Below are 22,997 nucleotides of genomic sequence, written 5' to 3'. Positions count from 1 at the left end.
CATCCTACCAAACAGCTACAGTCATAACCCCCAACCATTTCCACTTCACTCTCACATCAACTCCCCTCAAACACCCACTGCATAATTTCATTACCAACCACAAACTACATCTTCCCAGTACAACTACTTAATTACCAAACCCCCACCACATTTGAACACAAAATTTCCATAAAATACAACACATTTTTTTCTGCGTATATAAAACATATTCTCAACACTCTGTCTAAACTTGCTGTCAGTAGAGATCTGCACCCCAACCCTGGCCCCACAATCACCAATATCTACACAACCCCCCTTCCAACCAACTCCCCCATCACCCAAATCACAAGCAACAAAAACCCAAATGACCTCCTCATTATGTCTACAGAAGCATCTGTAGTAAAATCCAAGACCTCCATGCCTACATAAGCCTCTACTCCCCTGACATCCTTATCCTAACCGAATCGTGGCTCAAACCTCACATGAAAAGTGAGGAAATACTCCCACCTGGATACAACACCCTCCGTAAGGACAGACTATCCAGAAAAGGAGGAGGTGTGGCACTGTTGTACAAACACCACCTCAGTATCCAAATTCTCACCAAATCAGCTTCCCAGTTTGACAAGGAAGAAATACTTTATACCACCTTCAAATTAAACCCTAAAAAAGTCAATCAGCATTATAGGGTGCAATTTCACACCAGGCCAAAATATACCTCCCCTTGAAAACCTGCTAGACTAGACCAATCTCTCCCTACCACAAGAAACTATCATCCTCGGTGACTTTAACATCAATTGGCTATCCTACAATAGCAACCACCCAGCCCTCCACCTAAATCTCCATGGTTTTTCTCAGCTAATACAAACCCCCACTAGGATCAATACAAACCCCAATAACTATACCATTCTAAAATGGGTCTTAGTTAACAAAGCCCCTCACGCCTACCTAGCAGGCTGTTTACCTGACTCCCTCAGTGACCATTCCCCAACCTTCCCACTAAAAAATCACATTAATGATTGCAAACCCGTTACCCACAGACTTATTCGCAAGAAAGCAAATTTTAACCCCAACTCCTTCACCTCCTCCCTCCAGAATGTAAACTGGTCACCTCTAAAGTACCTCAATCTAGATGAAGCAGTCCATTTCTTTAACAGTACCTTCCTCAACATCCTTAACTTCCATGCCCCCTTGAGAAACACCAGAATCAGAAATAAGAGCTCCCCCTGGCTACAAAAAAACAACAGGGGCCTTATGAAAACCAGGGATAAAACATGGGAACGCTGGCGCATAACTAAAATCCTCTCAGATAGGCAACTCTTACATGAACTACGTAACAAGGTCAAAAAGCAAGTAAAAGCAGACAAAGCCCTTTTCTATCAGATGTCCCTAAACTCCTCCCAAAACAACCACAAGCAATTCTGGTCCACAATTAATTCTATACTCTGCCCAGGAAAAGTAAGCACCCTCCTACCAACCACCCTTCTTTCCACCAGTAGCATTGCTGATTCATTCAATAAACAGTTCACAGAATCCGTGCTATCCCTAACAAAATAACACTTCCCTACACTAATTCCCCCCTCATCCAACCCAAAACCACACTTCCCTACCTTTTTTCTCTCCACAGTACCCACCTCCTACATAAAAAGACTCCTGACAAAACTAAAACCCACAAAACTAGCAGCTGACTACCTGCCCACTGAACACCTAAAGACAGCAGCTGATGTCCTGACTTATCCTATTTCCATATTAATCAATCACTCCATATCTGAATCCTATGTACCCACGCTATGGAAAATATCACACATCATTCCCCTCCACAAAGGTGGCCCTCCACTGAGCTCTCCAACTACCACCCCATTGCCATCCTCCAAATTCCTCCTTAACAATAACCTCCTCTCCAATACCCAGCATGGTTTCAGACCATACCACAGCACAACTGCTCTCCTCTCCTTCACCAACACTATCCTCCAGCACAAAAACAATGGCCTCCTCTCCTCTGCTGTATTTCTGGATCTATCTAAAGCCTTTGACATTGTGTCACACAATCTACTACTCTATGCTCTATCTGATCTCTCTTTCTCCACACCAGCCACAAACTGGTTCCACAGCTGTCTACAAGGCCGCCAGCAATCAGTCATCTGGGACAACAATCTATCCACTCGTCCCCCTATTACTCTTGGTGTTTCCCAAGGCTTCATCCTTGGCCCCCTACTTTTCTCCCTTTTCACCAACGACCTGCACACTGCCACCAAACATGCCTCCCTCATACAGTACCCAGATGATTCCACCCTCATCTGCTCAGCCCCAGCTCTAACAAAACTCCAACAGATCACCCAAGAATCTTTCTCTTCAGTTGAAAGTTGGCTATCTAATGCCCAGCTTCTCCCCAATCCAAATAAAACCAAATTCCTCATCTTACAAACCTCCAAATCTACCCCAAACACCCCACATTTAACTTTTCAAGCTAAGGATAATACCTCAATTTCACCAACAGTCCACACAAAAGTACTTGGGGTACAGATAGACAGTAATCTCAAATTTGACACCCACATATCAATAACAATAAAAAAGTTCACAAAAAATGGATGCCTTATATAGAAGCTGCCAATACCTCACCAAACCAGCAAGAATCTCTGTTGCCATTTCCCAACTAATCTCCACCCTACTCTATGCATCACTAATACTTACAAATCTTAGACAGTCAGACCTACACCACCTCGAAGCCTGCTACAATAAAATTGCAAAATTTGTCACTGGTGCCTCTTACTGCAGCCACCACTGTGTCTCCCTTAGAGACCTTGACTGGCTTGACCTCCCTCATCTCCTACACCAAACTCAACTCATCTTTGCTAATAAACTAGTAAACCACCCTCTCCGAATAACCATCGCTCCATACAATTCTCCAACACTACCACTCTTCCAGACCACTATGCTTCTGCAACAAAAAATCTACTCCAGGTCACCAAAGCCAAAAACTCAGCAGGTGAAGCACTATTTTCCTGCACTATATCCATGTTCTGGAACAACCTTCCCACTACCATAACTACCCTTCCTTCCTGCAGTCTTTTCAAGACTGCACTTAAATCTCACCTAAGTTCTCACTGGCTTTGTCCTTGTCCGAACTCCATCTAATAAACCCTCCTTTCCCAGATTTAGATAGAGTGTCCCCTCTATCACTGTACAACTGAACTGAAGATCACTCACTGCTTGTTAATCCTTCCAGGATTTAGTTATCATTTAGTCTGTTATTATTGTTATCTAGTTACTGTTTAATCCTTCCAGGATTTAGTTATCATTTAGTCTGTTATTATTGTTATCTAGTTACTGTTTAGATCATTTGTAGCTCTGTGCTTTACTTCTTATTTCTCAGTGTTTGTAATTAGAGCTTACTACTCAATTATACAGATTTGCTGTGTCCAGGACTGTTGGTAAGCTTCTGAGCCCCCCAAGCCTTTCTGTGTTGGTGAGAAGCCTAATAGCTTATCAGTAGGAGTGGTAAGCACTAGGTAGGTTAGGTAGGCTATCTACCACAAGAAGAGTGGTTTCTGGCCCAGAACTTGTAGTTTATTGGCCATTTGGGCAGTTTTTCCATGACTTTCAACTTTCTGGTTTAAAAGCCCAAATCTGTGCTTGTTTCTCACCTTTCCTGTAATTAGTTTAGAGCAGATACAGATTTGCTGTATCCAGCAGTGTTTGTAAGTTTCTGAGTGGTGCCAAAGTCTGCTAGTTCTCTCCTGCACTTTTACTAGCTTATTAGTTTAGCACTCTACCAGACTTCTTGTAGCAATTATTCTAGCACACAAAATTGTTACCAGCACTAAACATTCTACAAGGAAGCCGCTCCAGTACTTATTATTAATGCCCACCCCTCCAGGCATGTTTAAAGGTCAGTTCCCTGTGCTTTCTCCCATTAACCTGGTGAATCCTGGTGATTTTGAGGCAATGTAGCAACTCCTTCATGTACACTGACAACCCTCTCCTCTTACCTCCCAACACTCAGACTTGCGAGAGATGCACTTATATATCCAAAATGGAAGCCACACACTCTCCAGCCAAGACAGGAATAGCCAGTCAAGAGGAGAAGGTCAACACTTGCACCACACCACATGGAACACATAGCCCTCCAGAGTGCACACCAGCACTGTCTTCACATAAAAGCACAAACCACACACCCACCTTCGCTGAGGCTCTCAATAAAAATCTACCCAAGCAGCAGAGACCTCCAAGGCATAAATGCACTTGACCACAACACAACACTAATCATGAGACACATAACTCTCCTAAACAGTGTGCCACTCAAGCAATGCCCCTAAGGCAAAACAGCATGCCCAACACACTAGTCATAGGTGACTCGATAGTGAGGCACACTGATATCCCACTCACTAGGTTAATAAGGAGAACGTAACAGTCAGCTGCCGTTCAGGCACCAGGATCCGCTACATAACACATGCACTCAGGTCCCTCAACAACAGGTAAAAATATGAGTCTGTCATTGTACATGTGGGTGTGAATGACCTGAGACGTACCTCTCTGGATTACATGAAAAGAGACATGAAGGAGCTCTTGGATTATGTAGCCCAGGTGGGTATGACCCTAGCCCTGAGCAGCATCTTACCAACACCCAGAATGATACCACAGTACAAGCAGAAAATGTTTGATTTCAACAATTGGCTAAGTTTCTGTTGTCATTCTAAGGGGATCCAGTACCTGTCTGCTGGGGATGACATGATTGACAGACCTCGATGCTTTGCCAGAGATGGCCTGCACCTGTCACACCTGGGCTTCCAGATACTGGCTATGGCTCTTGCCATCCCTATAGTGCCTTTTTTAGATGGTGTTCCAAAGAACAAATTACCACCGTAACAGCTACAAACAAATGCAATCTGAGGGTCATGCTGCTTAATGCTAGAAGTCTAAATCTCAAAATGCACTCGCTCGAAGCACTCCTCAAAATGGAGAACATCGACATTTGTGCTGTAACAGAGACCTGGTTCAAGGCAGCAAAAAGCACCCCTGCACTACCAAGCTATAACTCATTCCACACCTTTTGACTCCAGAAAATGGACTGAAGCTCTAAAGGTGGTGATGTTTCCATATTCATAAAGGATGTGCACACCTCCAGACTGGTAGCCCAACATAATGCATCTGAGATACTTCAGGTGCAGCTAACATTGGGTAAGACAGCGATTTAGGTCGTAGCCTGCTATATGTCCCCAACCATGTCCCAAGACTCACACTCATGTTCTTAAGCACCGTGGACAATATTAGAGTCCAACCAAACACTATCATACTGTGCGACTTCAACAATCCCTCAACTAACTGGGAAAACTACTTGTGTACCAATGCACTTGCCAAACGCTTCCTGGAATTCATTAATTCCAATGCCTTGGACCAGCTTGTTCTAAACCCCACTAGAGGTAGCAACATCGTTGACCTATTCATTACTAACTAATCACCTTGGAAATCCACATCCCTCCCACCCCAACCCCACAAAGGCAACCACTAGGAAAAACTTCTCCAAAGCTAACTTTGGGCTCCTAAAAACAGAGGTGGCTAACTTCACGGCACCCATGCAAATGAAGAATAGTTGCATGACTGCTGAATCATATACCAATGCACTGTATGAACACGTACACAAATGCATGGATCTCACCATACCCAATAGAACCATATGCTCTCCTCAAAAAAAAAAGCCAATTTGGTGGTCCCCTGCCATAAAAAAACTCTACAACAGAAGGAGGAAACTGATATGGAATAAGGTGCAGTCCCAAGACTGGAAAAACTACCTTATCAGCCTCAACAAAAGGTTGAGATCCCTCATCAAATCCTCTAAAGCTAGCTGTGAAAAGAGAATTGCAGCAGATAGTAAGACAACCATAAGGCCTCCTATAGTTATGTAAAGAATCTCCACGGCAATACCCAGATTTCCTCTGAGCCACTGCACAATGGTACTTGCTATACCAAGCCAACAGATATTGCCAATATACTGGCCGACAGATTCAGTGCCAACTTTACCCCCCCCCCCAAAAGAACAATCACAATACCAGTAGATTGATAACCACCCAGTATTACTGCTACACAGGTTAAAACAGCACTGTCTAGGGCCAAGAATACAGCTTCTGTCGGACCTGACAATTACCCCGGCTGTGTTCTACATGAACTACAGAGTGAACTGGCACCTCACCTGTGTGCCCTATTGAATCACAGCCTCACCTCGGGCTTTGTCCCTACCGAATGGCGCATTGCTACAGTCATCCCTCTCCACAAGGGAGGAGCGACTACAGACCCCAGGAACTATCGCCCCATTAGCCTGACAAGTCTGATATACAAAGCTATGGAATGCATCATCATGGACCTAATAAATAAGGATATAGGGAATTTCCAAACTCTGGATTGTACACAGTTTTGTTTTGTGAAGGGTAGATCATGCCTGCTCAACTTGGTCGACATCTTTCAGTCAGTCACCAAAGCAGTGGATGAAGGCAAGGTGGTTCATACAGCCTACCTTGATCTGGCCAAGGCCTTTGATACCATTCCCCACTCAGGAATCATAGAAAACTTCACTAAGCTAGGAATCAACCCCAATATCACTAGGTGGGTTGCAAACTGGCTCACAGATAGAACCCACAGTGTGAAAGTAGCTGACTCCAAGTCATACTGTCGACCAGTCATGAGTGGAATCCCACAGGGTTTGGTCCTGGGACCTCTCCTGTTTGGTATCTACTTCTCTGAAGTCCAGGCCAACACGAACGGACTCTGGCTGACAAAGTTTGCAGACGATTGCAAGTTGGGAGCTGTTATTAACTCTCCAAGTGATGGTGACATCCTACAGAAAGGCCTCAATGAGACCAATGACTGGTGCCAGAACCATGGCCTTAAGCTCAATGCCAAAAAATGTGTCATCATCACCCTTGGGAAAAACCTGGCTCCCTTGAATTACCACAACGATGGTAGCCCACTGAACACAGAAGGCTTTATAACAGATTTAGGAACACAGGTTGACAACAAACTCTCTTTTGACCACCACATTGCCACTGTGGTCAGAAAGTGCTTCTATGTGGCACATCTCATTACTAACGGTTTTGCATCCAGGAAGAAAGAGGTCATTGTCTCCCTCTACTCTTCCCTCATTAGGCCAATCATCAAGTATAATGCCCCATTTGGCATGTACCTCACTAGACACCTGCAATAACTGGAGAGGCCACAAAAGTTTCTCGCAAAGAGGATCTTAGGCCTTAAACACTTGTCCTTTATGGACAGACTCAAAAAACTCCAACTATTTTCTGTCTCATACCGCCTATTTAGAGGTGATCTCTACTTGACTTACAAAGCCATGTCTGACCCAGCTCTGTTAGAAATGCTACATCTAAAGAAATCCCATTCCCTCCACACCACATGCTCCACAGACCTCAACCTTATTACCACAATCAACAGAACATGCTAAAGGGACAGGTTCATAACCCAGAGACTGCCCATGCTATGGAATAGACTTCCCATACATGTCAAGCAGAACACCTCACTGGCCCTCTTCAAGAGGAATCTTGATGAGTGGATGGGAAATAGAAAAGTCAGCCCGGGGATAACTCCAGTGGCTCTACTCAACAAAGGCACTAGGAACTATGGTCAGGTGGCACATTGCCAAGGTAATCCTATGGGCTAGGCTTGTAAAGGCTCCAGGGCATTTAGCCTATTACACACCTATGAACCTATGAACCTATAAAAGCACCCTTTTGGCTCCGGACTTGCAGCATAGCAGAAAAGATAGATGCAAACAGAATACAGCTTGCTGGAGTCTGGGAGATGTGAGTAGACTGCAAAACTTACATCCACCCCCATTCCTGTTATATTCCCTCCAAATAGTTTAAAATAAATCTGACCGAGTCCAACAGGCAGTAGCTGATGTCATCAAGCACGCCCCTGTAGGCTGGTGATGCGTGGTGACATCAGGCATAAATTTAAAGTGGCAATACCAAAAATAAATAAATAAATAAAGTAATCTAAAAAAAAATCGAGAGTTAAAGGGGCCACTCGGGAATTTGTGACACACCATTATTTTGCTCTAAAAACCAGTAAAAGCTGAGGAATTTGGAATAGTTGAGAGGTATGGTTCAGATCCATTTCCTGATCTGCTGCCATCACTTTCACCCCGACCCAAAACTTCATCCTAAATTTGTTGTGATCTAACGGCATTACTTTGCAGTTGTTTGCTCTGAATTTCAACTGCCACCTTCCTGCTCACTTTTCATCCTTTTCAAACGCTTTGATAAACTGTCTCTCCAACATTTCCCATTGCTTATATGTCTTTGTGTCATTAACAAAGAGACTTATCCTGTTCTGTATTTCCCCAAGCATGTCTGAAACAAACACACTGAAGAACATTGAATCCAGAGCAGACACTTGTGATATCCTCTAGTCACTTTCCTAAATCTTAACATAGTGTCGTTAAAAGCCTTGTGTCTTATCATACTTATTTGTAGTTCTTTAGTCCTGGGCTTACTACCACCCCTGCCTCATTTATGGGACAGAGTCAAAAGCCTTGCTGAAGACAAGGAAGACCACATCTACTGGTGCTCCCCTGTCATGTTCACCTGGACTCCCAGTCATAAAATCCAATCAGGTTTAACTGACAGCTCCTTCTGGCATGAACCCATATTAGCTGTTGTCCTGGTGACTGTTATTCTCTAAAACATTTACCAGATTTTTCATTTCACTCAGGATTATCTCAATGGCTTTTTTTGCCCCTGCTGTTAAACTAACATGCCTGTAGTTTTCTTCGATTTTTTTCCGCGGTCTCCTTTTACAAAGGCACTGCAATTGTTTTTCTACAGTTCTACAGTTCTCTTGGCACTTCTACAATAAAATAACCAGTGATGTGGAGACAATCTCCATCAGGTGTCTGCTAGTACACTGGCCAGATTTCTGAAGACTCTGGGAAACAGCCATTCTTTCCATTATGCTTTATCCTCTCTAAGGACATTCAGTTCCCTTGGATCCTCCTTCCTGTCTGTCATGGTGTCGGTCCACTGTTTTCCTCATTCTACCCTGCTCCTCTCCCAGCATAACACCTTCCTTTTACTTTCCTCTGTGAAGACTGAAGAAACGTATTCATTCAATACCTTCTTTTCCTCAGTCTTCAATGACTGATGTCCAATCTCTGCTCATCCTTACCATTTCTGCCCTTCCCTTGCTTGCATTGTTGATTTTCTGCTAACTCCTTTATCATCTTTCTTGCCTGAAGTTTTATATAGAAGGAGCTACACTGTACCAATAAAATTGCACACTTCTGGCACATATAGTTCAACATGCATGAAAACTTTGTGAATTTCCACCAGCTGCAGAGACATTCCAAAACCACAAAAAAGTAAGACTTGTAAGAAATCAGAAGACAGATCATAAAAGAAATCCAGAACACATAGTGCACAGATTCAAGCTCAGTGTGTCCAAATCTGAAAAAAAAAATGTAGAACACTATCAAATAAAAAGCCTGTCAATCAAGTTATCAGTAACCACTGTATTTCTAGGTGAACCAAAGCAAATCTACTAAGCTGTACATCTCACTAATGGCAAAAGTGATCTTTCAAAACAGCGGTGAATAAAAAAATGTGAAAACTAACCCTGGGATTCAGATAGGGCTACCACCAGTGGTAAGCTCTAATATGGCCATTTTACTGATTCAGAGACAAGTCCTAAGCAGTGATTCTACACGGTCTGGAGCAGTGAACCATCTTCTCAACCATGCTACATGCTAATGATACATTCTGAGGGAGCAGCCTATGCTAATTAGTCATGTTCTCTACCCCAGAAATGCCTGCCACAAGGCATTTACACAACCACCGTGTAAGCTACCACTGGTGTGTGTGTGTGTGTGTGTGTGTGTGTGTGTCTCTGGGGGGGTTGCCACACATCTAAATTCCCCTAGATTAATGAGCAAATCATTAAATATTGAGGGAGGCAGTAGACATCAGAGAATTTCCAATATTATCCTTTGTCACTTCAAAAAGTACTAGAATAAAATTTGGCAGCATGACATAGGTGTGAGGGGAAACAGTAGATGCTAGGGACACACTTCAATATATTTTAATGAATAAAAAATTTAATAGAACAAAAGGTTTTGCAGCTCAAAAGACATATACATTGGAGTCACTAGACACCAGGGTCATCATTTAATATTACCCTAAGCTACTTACAAGAAAGGATTTGAACACAAGCATGTCAATAACAAGACAAAGGACTTACAGAGGACTTGATAGAGCAGTCTATTTTGCATACTGATGCATTTTCTGAACAATAAGATGTATAAAACTGTAACGTCTGCCATTATTGACTGGCTGCAATATTCTGTTCACTACAATGGACAGAGCAGGTATAAGAGGCAAAATTGGGGTGTTCTCTAAAATCAGGAGTAGTTGAGTTGGATGAAGGTGTGTCCACTGGGGGGGGGGAGGGGTACTGACATTACTTCTAAGCAGTCATGCTCCAGATTTACAGACAAAATCAGGAAGAACACTAGACAGCAGCAAGGAGAAATTTCAAATAATACTCAAAGTCAGTTAAAAGGTTAATAGAGCAGCAAATCTAGCATTATGATGCAGTATCTGAACAAGAAGAAGACTGAAACTGTAATGAATGGCATTATTGCCTGTATAAATCGTTGACCTGTGATGGGCAGAGAAAATATAAGAAGCAACATCAGGGATGTTCTGTAAGCTAAGAGACCGCTACAAGAGAAATGGTAGTATGCCTGTGTGCCTGTATGTGTGTGTGTGTTTGAAAGTATGTGTGTGCATGTGTCAGAATGCATGAGAGAGTTGCCTGTGCCAGCATGATGCCTCAGCCACTAGAGGTGATTACCACAGGAAAATGCTAATTAGCAATAGCAAAATCTTCTAATTCTTAAAAAAAAAAAAAAAAAAAAAAACAGAAAGAAGCACTGGTAAATTTGATTGTTTGCTGAAATGTGGGTTAAATGTTAAATGCTTCATTTCTTAGTTTACTGTATAATTCATTTTATTTGCTAAGCAATCCTTTTTTGTTATTTATAGTTGTTTCACTAAAGTGGTTTCAATAATAACCTGAAGACCATGCTAGAAAGATGCCAGCAGAAAAGATAGCAAGACCCAGAAGTAAGTGTGTTAGTTAAAAACATAAAAGGCTTACAACACTTACAAAATCTGCTGCTACAATCAGAATAACATGCATGGAGGAAAGAATGCTACTGCAACTAAATGGCAAACAAACAAAACTCTTGACAGATAAAATTGAGCTTGTGGGTAAGAAGAGTGAGCGTAATGTAATCATTGCTTCCATGCTGCTCTATTTCTCTATTCTCATTGTTATGTTTCACTTAGATGTTCATCCTTTCCTTTTGTAACTTGTTCATATTTTAAAGTAAATATCAATAAAAAATAGCTGCACATATACTCTAAGCAAAAATATATTGCCCTCACACAATGGTTCTGAAGAGTTAGCCTTTACAGTAGAACATTACTGTCAAATAAATTGTTAAAATCAGACTGTAAAAATCATTAGGCTTTTCAAAATGACAGTCAATAACACAGGATGCTCAGGTTCAAACAATATTGCTTTACTAATGTACATTAGGAGGCAAAAAACTATACAAAAACAAGTATAGAGTTTTGACTGGCTCTATACAGGAAATACCCTCAATTATATACCATTTGCAATCAGCTTTTGCCCACCTTACTGACGTAGTCAGTCACAGGGCATTTACATCACTATAGTCCATAATACTTCATTCATAAGAAGATGTTTAGGTAATGCTTTTTAAAAACTTTCCCATGAGAATAACACAGCCTTGTAAGGCACCTGGTTAATTACAATGTCTTCCTGTAAATGCTGCTTCTTTCAAGGTTTTAGATTAGTTCGTATACAATGGTCAGTTTATCTCTTAATACGTTCCTTTGTCTCTCTGGTAGCAGCTGCACACTATCTCTGATAGTGTTCACAAGGCCATCCTTCTCGGTGGAAGGAAGAAAGATATACATGCATACATATTTATTTCTCTCTAACCCAGCAGATTATAATTACTGAAAGACATAAGCTTGCTGAGCTGGCTACTGCCAGGGTCAGAGGTTAACCACACTGCAGCTGAGTTTCAAGCAATTACATGCAAGATCATTTCTACTGCCATATTGTTAAATAGAATCAAATGCATTACATATTATACTGTTTCTAAACTTTGCACTACATATATGTTTACGTACATATTCTTCTAACAGTTTATATATGTCTAAGTACATATTTTTCTAGCATTCTGTATATGTTTAAGTACATATTTTTCTAACTCTCTGTATATGTTTAAGTACATATTTTTCTAACATTCTCCCTCCTTTTAATGCTTTTCATTCTATTCAGAAACATAAACAACATTATTTCATTCCCTAGTCTCTTCCTCTCTGAAACTTTCAACTAGGCAAGTCATTTGTTTCATATTTCAGAAAGAATTTCATTTGGTATCAATCTTTCAATTTCAAAATCTTGGTAAAAAGTTTCAGTAACAGATATATCAACAAAATCTTTGATTAATCTTTTCATGCAGGAAATTCCACAGTAAACACATGCTCCCATTAGGAGTATACCCACACAAATAGCAATTAAAATGTTCAATAGGATGGAACCCCACCCCCCAAACAGATTCTGGAAAAAGTCCGTCAGTGGGTTTGGGCCTGGTTTAGTCATTGCTGATACTTGCTGAATTACCTCTAGGTGATTATTTGTCTCGTGACGATTCTCAGGGATAAAAGCACAGCATTCTTCTTTGTGTACCACCTCTTGCCGCTAGGGTGAAGTAAAGAGCCATTCGATTTTGTAGCACAACAGTTCTCATTGCATTCAGTTCATCAGTCACCAATTCTAGGGCGGAAAAAGTTGCATTACTCATTACTTCGAGAAATCTTGACAGCTTCCTCAGCTCCCAGATCGATTTGACTGCTCCATAGGCTGGTAGTATTCCTGCCCAGGATATAACACTGTTGCCCAAGTCCATATGAGTCAATTTATTTCTGTCTCTTACTGAATTATGGTCTTTTCAACCAGCTTCGATTCTTCCCAACTGGATTCACAGGTTTCTTAACTGGACCTTCAGATTTTCGAGCTGTTTCCGTTACATTTCGTATCTTACCCAAAGGTAATTCTGCAGTATGTCTTATTGCTGGAACCAGATAACCCAAAAAACAACTTCCGGACCAATTCTCAGGTAACCATTCATATGCCTTTTTCCCACAAATAAAATCATTACTTTGGTACTAATACGTGTTATCCCTGCATGAAACATTTTCCTATCTTTAATAGACAATTGTTTAGTAAAGACTGGATTGTCACGTACTGCATTTAATGTAGTTTTCATTGAACTCAGATATGAATCATAGTTAGTATTACAAACAGTACCCCACTTCTGACTTTAATGTAACATTTATAAGACATTGTTATATTACAATTACTCCAGCCCACCTGGAGGGTATCACTTTGTAGAAACATACAACTCCTTTTTGTGTGACAGGTAAAAATAAAGCTATTTTGTCCTGTGATCTCACAGTTCCTGTATCAAAACAAATTTTCCCAAGTCTCATTTATCCCCAGAGGGACAGTGGACATTAACAGTCTTTTATATGCTGTTGGTATAGCTGTACAAACCCAGCAATTTGAAATGTTCATAGTCTCTGCATACACACGTTTCATGGCCAGGTATGTGTTAAAGTTTGGATGCCAGTCTATAAACAGTTCATCACGTCTTCTCACTTTCACTCGTGTGGTTGAGTGCAGGAAAAAACCACAATAAGAGAAAAATTGTCACACTTATAGTCAACAAATGCACAGCCAACAAAATAATCATGCAATAGTTCTGGGGTTGCTCTGCTTTTCTATTTGCTTTACTCTTGGCCATTTTGCCCTTGTATCAAATTGAAAGTTCTTTGTTCTTGTTCTGTCTTTCATCTGAAAAAGAGTTAAACTGCAAAACAGATTTATTCATTAACAGTTTCTTTATATAATTAGCTAATGAACTGTCAGCCTCCTGCTCTGCAGGCATGAGAGCTTTTCACTGAGGCACATAATATGCCCTTCCAAATACTACTTCAAAGGGGATCAAACCCTTTACATTTGTTACTGTTTTCATGCTCAGCAATGCTAGAGGTAAACAGCAAATCCAATTCTTCTGAGTCTCACTCATCAACTTCCTTAACTTGTTTTTCAAAATACCATTGTACCTCTCCACCAGTCCTGCTGACTGTGGGTGGTAAGCACAGTGATTCCTCAAGGAACTCCCAAAAAATCTCCCAAGTTGCTGAATTGTCTGATTGACAAAATGTGTCTCATTGTCACTATAGATTCTTTCCGGTATGCCAAATCTAGGAATTATTTCCTTTACTAGGGCCTTTGCCACTGTTGCTGCATCCGGATTCCTGGTTGGAAAAGCTTCTACCCATTTTGAAAACATATCTATGATCACTAAACAGTATTTCTTTCCTTCACATTTATTCAACTCTATGAAGTCCATACAAATAGTATGGAACGGATATGGTGGTGTAGGGGAACTCCTTGCTTGTTTTAAATGCTCCTTGTGCATGGTGCTTGTTACAAGTATGACAAGCTGCACAAAATTTTATTGTATAATTTATGTATCCATATGTTTGGAATATTCTATTTACTAACTGTACCATCCCCCCTGTTGAGACATGGCTCTGCCCATGGCTCAACAAAGCTGCATATCTAAATAAATTAGACGGCAATATTGTTTTTTTCCCCTTGGAAATGTACAGTCAATTCTCAAAAATTGCACCTTGTTTTACCCATTTTTGTTTTTCTGCTTTTGTAGTAAGCATTTGCATTGTTTTTAACATGTCTAAATCTAAAATCTCAAAGGGTTGTAATTCCTCATTTAAAAATAAAGTTTCTGAGTCTGAGGCTGCTTGCTTTGCAGCTGCATCAGCTCGTGCATTACCTTTTGAAATCTTATCCTGTTGCTTTGTATGAGCTACACATTTACAAATAGCTACTTTGGTAGGTAACTGAATAGATTCTAATAGCTCCAAAATAAATTGCGCATGATTAATAGGTTTTCCACTGGATGTAATTATTCCTCTATTTTCTTCATTGTTGTGCAAACACATGCACTGTAGAAAAAGCATACTGACTATCAGTATATATGTTCACTTTCTTGCCTTCTACTAAAATACATGCTCCTGTCAAAGCTACCAGTTCTGCTGCTTGAGCATACAAGTTGTGTGGCAAAGTTTGTGCTTCTAAAATTTCAGTGTCTGTAACTACTGCATACCTCACCAGATTCTTCCCTGTAGGACCCCTTCTGCATGAGCCATCCACGTAATATGTCACCTCAGCATCATCCAAGGGCATATCTGTAAGATCTTGTCTAGGTAAAGCTAACTGTTCATATGAGGTTGACTCAGCAGTATGGTCATACATGAAAGATGTCTAGCAGGAGAAAGGTATGCAACTTTTTCTTGTAGCAGAATTATTGCAACTGCATGAGGCATTCTCAATGTGAGAGGGTGGAATAACACCACTGAGGCTGAAGCCTGCACTGCCATTGCTGCTGCAACTACTGCTTGTACACAGTGAGGCAAAGATTGCACCACTGGGTCTAACTGTGATGAATAGTAAGCTATGGGGCATTGCTTATCCCCATGCTGTTGCTTTAATACTGATGTCATGTACCCTTGCTTACAATTTACGGTCTGAAAGAACCGTTTGTGATAACTTGGAAGTCCTAAAACTAATGAAGAAGCTATTAACTGCTTCAACCTGCAGAAAGCCATTTCTGCTTCTGTTCTCCATTGTAAAATAATTTGGTACCTAGCTCCAACATAAATTAGTTGTACCTAAGAAAGACATTATTTCTTTCTTAGTTGTTGGTTTGGGTGCTTGCAAAATTGCTGTTTTTTTCTTTTCCTCTTCTCTTTTTCCCTTTATCTAGTATTCTACCTCTATTGGATATCACATATCCCAGGTATCTAACCTGTTTTTTCCAAAGTTGTAACTTACTTTTGTTTACTTTGTGTCCTTGTATTACTAAAAATTTTAATAATGCTACTGTATCCACCCTGCACTGCTGCTGGGTGCTGCTAGCAAGATGTCATTTACATAAAGTAAAATTTGACTACCTTTCAGTGGGGTAAACCCTGCCAGGTTGCTAGCCATTTTTTGTGCAAATATTATTGGGCTCTCACAATATCCCTGTGGTAGTCGAGTATATGTATACCTTTTACCCTGAAATGTAAATGCAAACCAATATTGACTATCAGGATGTATAGGTATTGAAAAGAAAGCATTGCTTATATCTACCACGGTAAAATACTTCTGTTGTGGCTTTAAATCATTCAACAAGGTATGTGGGTCTGGCACCGTAGGTGCTCTAGGTATTACTGCATTATTTACAGCTTATAAATCTTGTACCATCTGCCATTCCCCGTTTGCTTTTTTAACAGGAAATAGGGGTGTATCACATGGTGAATCAGGAGATTCTACCAGTACTCCTTTTTTGAGTAATGCTGCTATTATAGGCTTAATTCCTACTTCTGCATCCTTTCTCAAAAGGTATTGTCTTTTCTGTGGTCTAAAAGCTGACTTTGGGGTAATTGTAACTGGTCCTGCTGTTTGAATAAGCCCTACATCTAACTTGCCTGTTGACCACAGAGTTGTTGGAATTTTACACAAGGCCTCTTCTTTTCCTTTTAATAAAAATGCTAATCAGCTGTCCTCACTAGATTGCAAGTGTACAGCTGTATGTGTCTGTGTCAACCAATTCAGTTTTTGTTTTTGTATCCCTTGTCCTGACATTTCTAAATCAGTCTGTTTTCCCATTTTGTTACCTTTTTTTCTAAGTCTGCCCATTTAACACTTTTGTTTCTTGTCAAACTGACATGTGGCAGTCTATTGGACTTATACAATTTCATGAATTCCTGAGGTAATGAACAGCTTACTACACTGTTTCCCTCAGTATCCCAACATAAAGTTCGTAATATTAATCTGTCAGCAGGATTTTTTTTTTTTTTTGAACAATTCTTGCTTATATTTCTTATCAGGTCCTGGTGTGCTACAGTAGTATAGAGTACAATGTAACAAGTGCTGCTGATCAGTGTCAAGGGAGGGTACCTTACTGATGGCTACGTTCATCAGTTCTTTGGTTACTGCCCCTGGACCAGTCATAACTAGGTCCTGGCTGTACCAATAATAGGCTTCACCCTCTGATCACACCACAAAAGCATCCATTTGTCTTTGTGCTTCCATACCCTGCATGGTAGGAACTACTGCTATGCCAAATATCTGCACAAGGTCTCTTCCCAGTAAGTTTACTGGATATTTTGCAGAAACTACAATTTTACTTTTCTGAGTCATACCTGAAACAGGGTCAGTTATTGCTATATTATGGGAGAGTGGTTCCCTGTATAGCTGTCCATTTGCTGCTTTTACTAATATATAATCAGGTGATTCAGAATGTTTTGGTAACTTGGAGGGTGTATCAAAGTCCGTGACGCTCCTGAGTCACACAGGAATTTGACTTCCCTTCCCTCCACCAGAAGTGTTACTTCTGGTTTTGTATCTGCTAGGTAGAGCTCCAGGCTCAACAATGCTAAATCTAAAATTTCATTTCCATTTTTATCCTCTACATCTGTTTGTACTTCCTCTATTCCCTCTACTACATTCACATTTTCTTTTTGTTTATTAACCTTTCCTGATGATTTTTGATTGTTATCACTATCATATAGTCAGTCCTCATCTCCATTATCTTCTGTCATTGCTTTCTTATTTTGTTTACAGTCCCTAGCTAGATGCCCTTTTTACCTGACTGTAATACAAATACTTCAGCTCCGTCTTCAGCAGTGAAGACTTGTGCCCTTTCTTTTCTTTTTACTATTAAAGTGTCTTTCAGCACGTCTAGCATACTCAAGTAAGGCTTGCAGCCTGCTTGTTCAGTGATCTATCATATGCTTTGTAATAAAGCTACTGATAGAGGCAATGCAACCTTTTAAAAATGCATTTTTTTAATTGTTGTTTAAAGCATTCTAATAATCTAGCATAATATCCATCTATTGTCTCATTTTCCTGTTGTATGCATTGATTAATGCAAGTTCAGTCTGCTTTAAGTTTTCATTTCTCAGAGATTTTGTCTGTCAGGCCTTTCACTATGTTCTCTAAAAAAATGTTTTTGAATTTCTAAGCTTCTGTTTTTCTACAATTTGCTTCATCAATCCACCTGTGTGCTTGAGGTATGCCTAGTTGGTGCTGCTTTTTTGCCTGACCTCCTGCATCAGATTTAAGCTGTTTAAGGAGTTTAACTAGTGAAAGTTTATCTAGTTTACTATCAAATTCATATTTGTTAACACATTTTGCAAAATATCTCACATTATCTGCTTGCTGCAATTGCATATACTTCACATTATCCGTTAGGGGCGGATCTCGTGATCTCTCAGTGCACTGATTTCCCATGTCTTAAAAAAAAAGACTGTTACGTAACCCTTCTCTTGTACCACGTGGTATCTTCTTCCCTGTATCCACAGTAGTGTCTAGAATGACTGTTTACTTTGCTTTGTTTTTTTTCCCTGATCTATGACCAAACGTACAGTACTTCAATACGTTCTCGTCCTGCTATCACAAATCTCAATAACAGTACAGTGTAACCTGGTCCCTGATCTAAAACAAAGACAAAGAGGGAAATTTTTCTTACCTGAGCCTCCCGTTTATGACTGCATATTTTTCTTCTTGGGGCCCAGTTTTCCGCTTTTCAGCCACAGATCAGAAAGTGGACAGCCTCTTTACACACAACAATTCAGTCGGAGGTCTTTTCACTTTAAGAAGAACCATTTTTGCAGCTTCTCCTGCGCAGATTTATTACCACCCATGCACTCTGACCTGCAGCTTACCAAGGGAATTCCAGCTTTAGAAGGACCAAAATGTCAAATAAATTGTTAAAATCAGACTGTAAAAATCATTAGGCTTTTCAAAATGACAGTCAATAACACAGGATGCTCAGGTTCAAACAATATTGCTTTACTAATGTACATTAGGAGGCAAAAAACTATACAAAAACAAGTATAGAGTTTTGACTGGCTCTATACAGGAAATACCCTCAATTATATACCATTTGCAATCAGCTTTTGCCCACCTTACTGATGTAGTCAGTCACAGGGCATTTACATCACTATAGTCCATAATACTTCATTCATAAGAAGATGTTTAGGTAATGCTTTTTAAAAACTTTCCCATGAGAATAACACAGCCTTGTAAGGCACCTGGTTAATTACAATGTCTTCCTGTAAATGCTGCTTCTTTCAAGGTTTTAGATTAGTTCGCATACAATGGTCAGTTTATCTCTTAATACGTTCCTTTGTCTCTCTGGTAGCAGCTGCACACTATCTCTGATAGTGTTCACAAGGCCATCCTTCTCGGTGGAAGGAAGAAAGATATACATGCATACATATTTATTTCTCTCTAACCCAGCAGATTATAATTACTGAAAGACATAAGCTTGCTGAGCTGGCTACTGCCAGGGTCAGAGGTTAACCACACTGCAGCTGAGTTTCAAGCAATTACATGCAAGATCATTTCTACTGCCATATTGTTAAATAGAATCAAATGCATTACATATTATACTGTTTCTAAACTTTGCACTACATATATGTTTACGTACATATTCTTCTAACAGTTTATATATGTCTAAGTACATATTTTTCTAGCATTCTGTATATGTTTAAGTACATATTTTTCTAACACTCTGTATATGTTTAAGTACATATTTTTCTAACAATTACACGTTTAGCAATCCTGCCATAGCAGATGGAGAGTTGACCATTTACAGCAATTCAAACAGTGTATGCTAGAATGCCAGTCACAGAAAAAAAAGAGTGGCTAAAGGATTAATGTTTTCCTGAGGGGAAGGTATAGGTTTAGATGCTATTAAGCCAGTGATCAGTGGAGATTGCAGGCCCACACAAGTATAGGCAAATCTAAAAGATCTGTGAGTAGGATCAGCAACATAGCACACAGGAGCACACTTACATGTGCACCACATTTACACCTCTGCAAAATGTTAAAAATAAGCTTAATTAGGTAAAACTCTGCTGGCCAGCATATGATTCTTGCCAGTGTATGTATGTTGTAATGCCTGTGCACTGGTCCAGTAATCATGATGCCTCAATCCTCACCACTAGCAACAGTAAGGGGCGTCCACATTGGGAGGATAACAAGTATACGCACAGTAAAGTACAATTTCCCTTAAGAGCACACAGAGATCACAATCATTCTGGGGTTGGTTTCTCCCTTGCTCTCCAGATCCCCAATGAGACTCCCCACTGACATAGCTATAGGGCTAAGATCTCAGCTGAGTAGTCAAGCCAAACCCTCCAGTACCCTCTCTGTCCAACTAGTGCTTAGTGTCTCTGCCCAGTTAGCTGACACACACACACACACACACACACACACACACACACACACACACACACACACACACACACACACACACACACACACACACACACACACACACTGACGCGTCAGACCTGCGTTGCACATACGCTTTACACACACACACGAGCACACACACACACACACACACACACACACACACACACACACACACACACACACTTTAAGATTTGAGTTATATACAAACACACAAATACTCCTGGGGAAGGCTGGCACAGCTTCTCCAGCTATGCCCCATTCTGTCCAGACTATACAGTAGTACCACCTGCCACCAACTACTCTTATCAGCTACTATAAAGACCTTACCAAAGGGTGTCCAATTCTACTGTGCAATGTTACTGTTATCCAATTGATAAGTGTGTCTGAGGCTTGAAGGCTATTTAGGAGTGGCCTATGCAGTATCACCAAATACATGCAAGTACTATGCAAGCTTAAATTGTCTCTGCACAAAACAGCCACAGTTGAAAGGTTTAAAATATTTAATAATAAATAATAAACACACAATACATACTTATTCATTCAACACAGTGAAACTAGAGAGTTCAGAAATAACAAGAAATATTTTAAAACAACATTGTAGGATAGTCTCACATAAATATAGAAAACAGCTGGATTAATCTGGCTATATTTCTATCTATCTCTAAGATAAATCACTGTTTTAAATTCTACTTACAGAGTAAAGGCAAAGTGCTGGTGAGTTGTCAGATTCAGAGCAAAATACAAAATGTTATACTTTTTCTTTCTGAGATAGCCCTTAAACTGATAATACACATTACTGCCGAGTCATTTCAAATTGCATCATACTTGTCACTTCTCTGATTTAGTTCCCAGGCTAACAGAACTCAAAATTTAACATTTCTTTTTGATCTTGTACCTGCCAGGAAGTCACAGCAATAAAAGGCACTTTACATGTGAAACCTAGTAATTATCTATGTCTTAAAACAATAGAAAGAATTTCCTAGCCCAGACATCCTGTCTCCTAGCTTGAGGTAAACTGGCTTTATAACACATCGTAAAATTCTTTATTTATCAGCTTATTTTCAAAGAGTTTGCCAGTTAACTCTGTATGTTCTAGTTTTCTACCATGAAAACATACATTACATAGGCATAGAGTTTACACACATTTCTGCTTTCTTCCAGCTGGGTGCACTATGGTTACATTTTTGAAGTTCAGCACATAACATATTTCTTTATATTTGCGAAACCACCCTGTGGATCCTATTACTATTTACAATAACAGAATTATTTAAAAAATTCTATCTTGCTGAGCTGGTAGACCGTCAATTTTTCACATATGTCTTATCCTAACATCCGCTAAGTCCCAGTTCTGGTCAATAAGAGGTTATTTCTCTTTAATGGAGAAAGACATATGTGGCAGGGGATCAAATTAGACCGCAAAGGGTAGAATTACAGACAAAGTCATTGATAGTAGGGCATTGATATAAGAAGGAGGTCAACAGGCCAGGTGAAAACTTTTAATTCTACAAGTCAAAAGTAAAATGTCATGAATTTAAACAATGCAGTTTGAGTTTTGGTTGCGAGTCTGTAGCTCTCAGTGTCTATCTGGTAAACATTTCACTCAGCAGAATGACATTGTTTTCACTTTCGTCTTGAGTGTGCATTCCAGTATGTGTAAATCAAACACAGTGTAGTTACATGTTCTCTTTTCCATAGATACGACATGAACATGACTCAGGTCTGGGATACGACAAGCTGAGAAACATATTCATGAACTTTAATCGTCTCCATTTTACCATTTTGGAAGGTAAGCAGAAATATGCTTTATATTGTCATCCACTGTATGTCTATCATCACCCGGATTTTTGATATCAGATTAAAAAGTTTATGCATGCAATTCTTTCTGTGTTGGAGGGAAGCCTTCTAGCTTATTAGTGGGAGTGGTAAGCACTAGATAACCTATCTACTACAAGAGGAGTGGTTTCTGGGCCAGAAATTGTAGTTTATTGGTCGTTTGGCCAGTTTTTCCATACCTTTCAACTTTCTGGTTTAAAAGCCCGTGTTTGCACAGGTTTGCACCTGTTTAAGCTCCACGCAGCAGCGCCAGAAAGTCTGCTCTTAAGTTTTTTCCTTAGATCTTGATAGTTCTTTCTCTCTCTTGCACTTCAAATAGCTTAATCGCTTTGCACTTCAACGGGTTTTTGTAGCAACTATTATAGCACACCTAAGTGCCATCAGCACTAGTTGTTCTTCAGGGAAATAGCTCCAGTATTTAGTAGTTATGACCACCCCTTCTGGCATGATTAAAGGGCAGGTCCCTGTGCTTTCTCCTAATAACTTTGTGCACTTGGCCATTCTGAGCAGTGTAGCAACTGCCTCATCTACACAGACAACCCTCTCCTCTGACCTCTCAACACTCAGACTTGTGAGAGATGCACTTATATCACCAAATTGGAAGCTATGCACTCTCCAGCCAAGACCAGACTAGCTGGTCAAGAGGAGAAGGTCAACACCTGCACCACACCCCATGAAACATATAGCCCTCCAGAACACTGACCATCACAGCTCTCACATAAAAACACAAACCACACACCCATCTT

At 40.2% G+C, this 22,997-nt stretch overlaps 1 protein-coding gene across 4 annotated transcripts in view; it reads left to right on the top strand.

The window, feature by feature from the left end:
- The window catches only part of LOC122815796 (protein NLRC3-like), a 590,699-nt gene that overhangs the window by 99,345 nt on the left and 468,357 nt on the right, over positions 1-22,997 (top strand). For 3 of the 4 annotated variants that reach the window (XM_044088586.1, XM_044088585.1, XM_044088587.1), the window contains 2 exons: positions 11,022-11,102; positions 22,114-22,204. The gene's annotated coding sequence lies outside the window, so the exon portion shown is untranslated. Of the gene's footprint in view, positions 1-9,805; positions 11,103-22,113; positions 22,205-22,997 lie in introns of those variants that run through there. The other variant, XM_044088588.1, reaches the window with a different exon arrangement.

The sequence above is a fragment of the Protopterus annectens genome, chromosome 11.part0 (assembly GCF_019279795.1).
Source record: "Protopterus annectens isolate FY-2018-M chromosome 11.part0, PAN1.0, whole genome shotgun sequence".
Classification (NCBI taxonomy): Eukaryota; Metazoa; Chordata; order Ceratodontiformes; family Protopteridae; genus Protopterus; species Protopterus annectens.
This window is presented reverse-complemented; position numbering and strand designations above follow the sequence as displayed.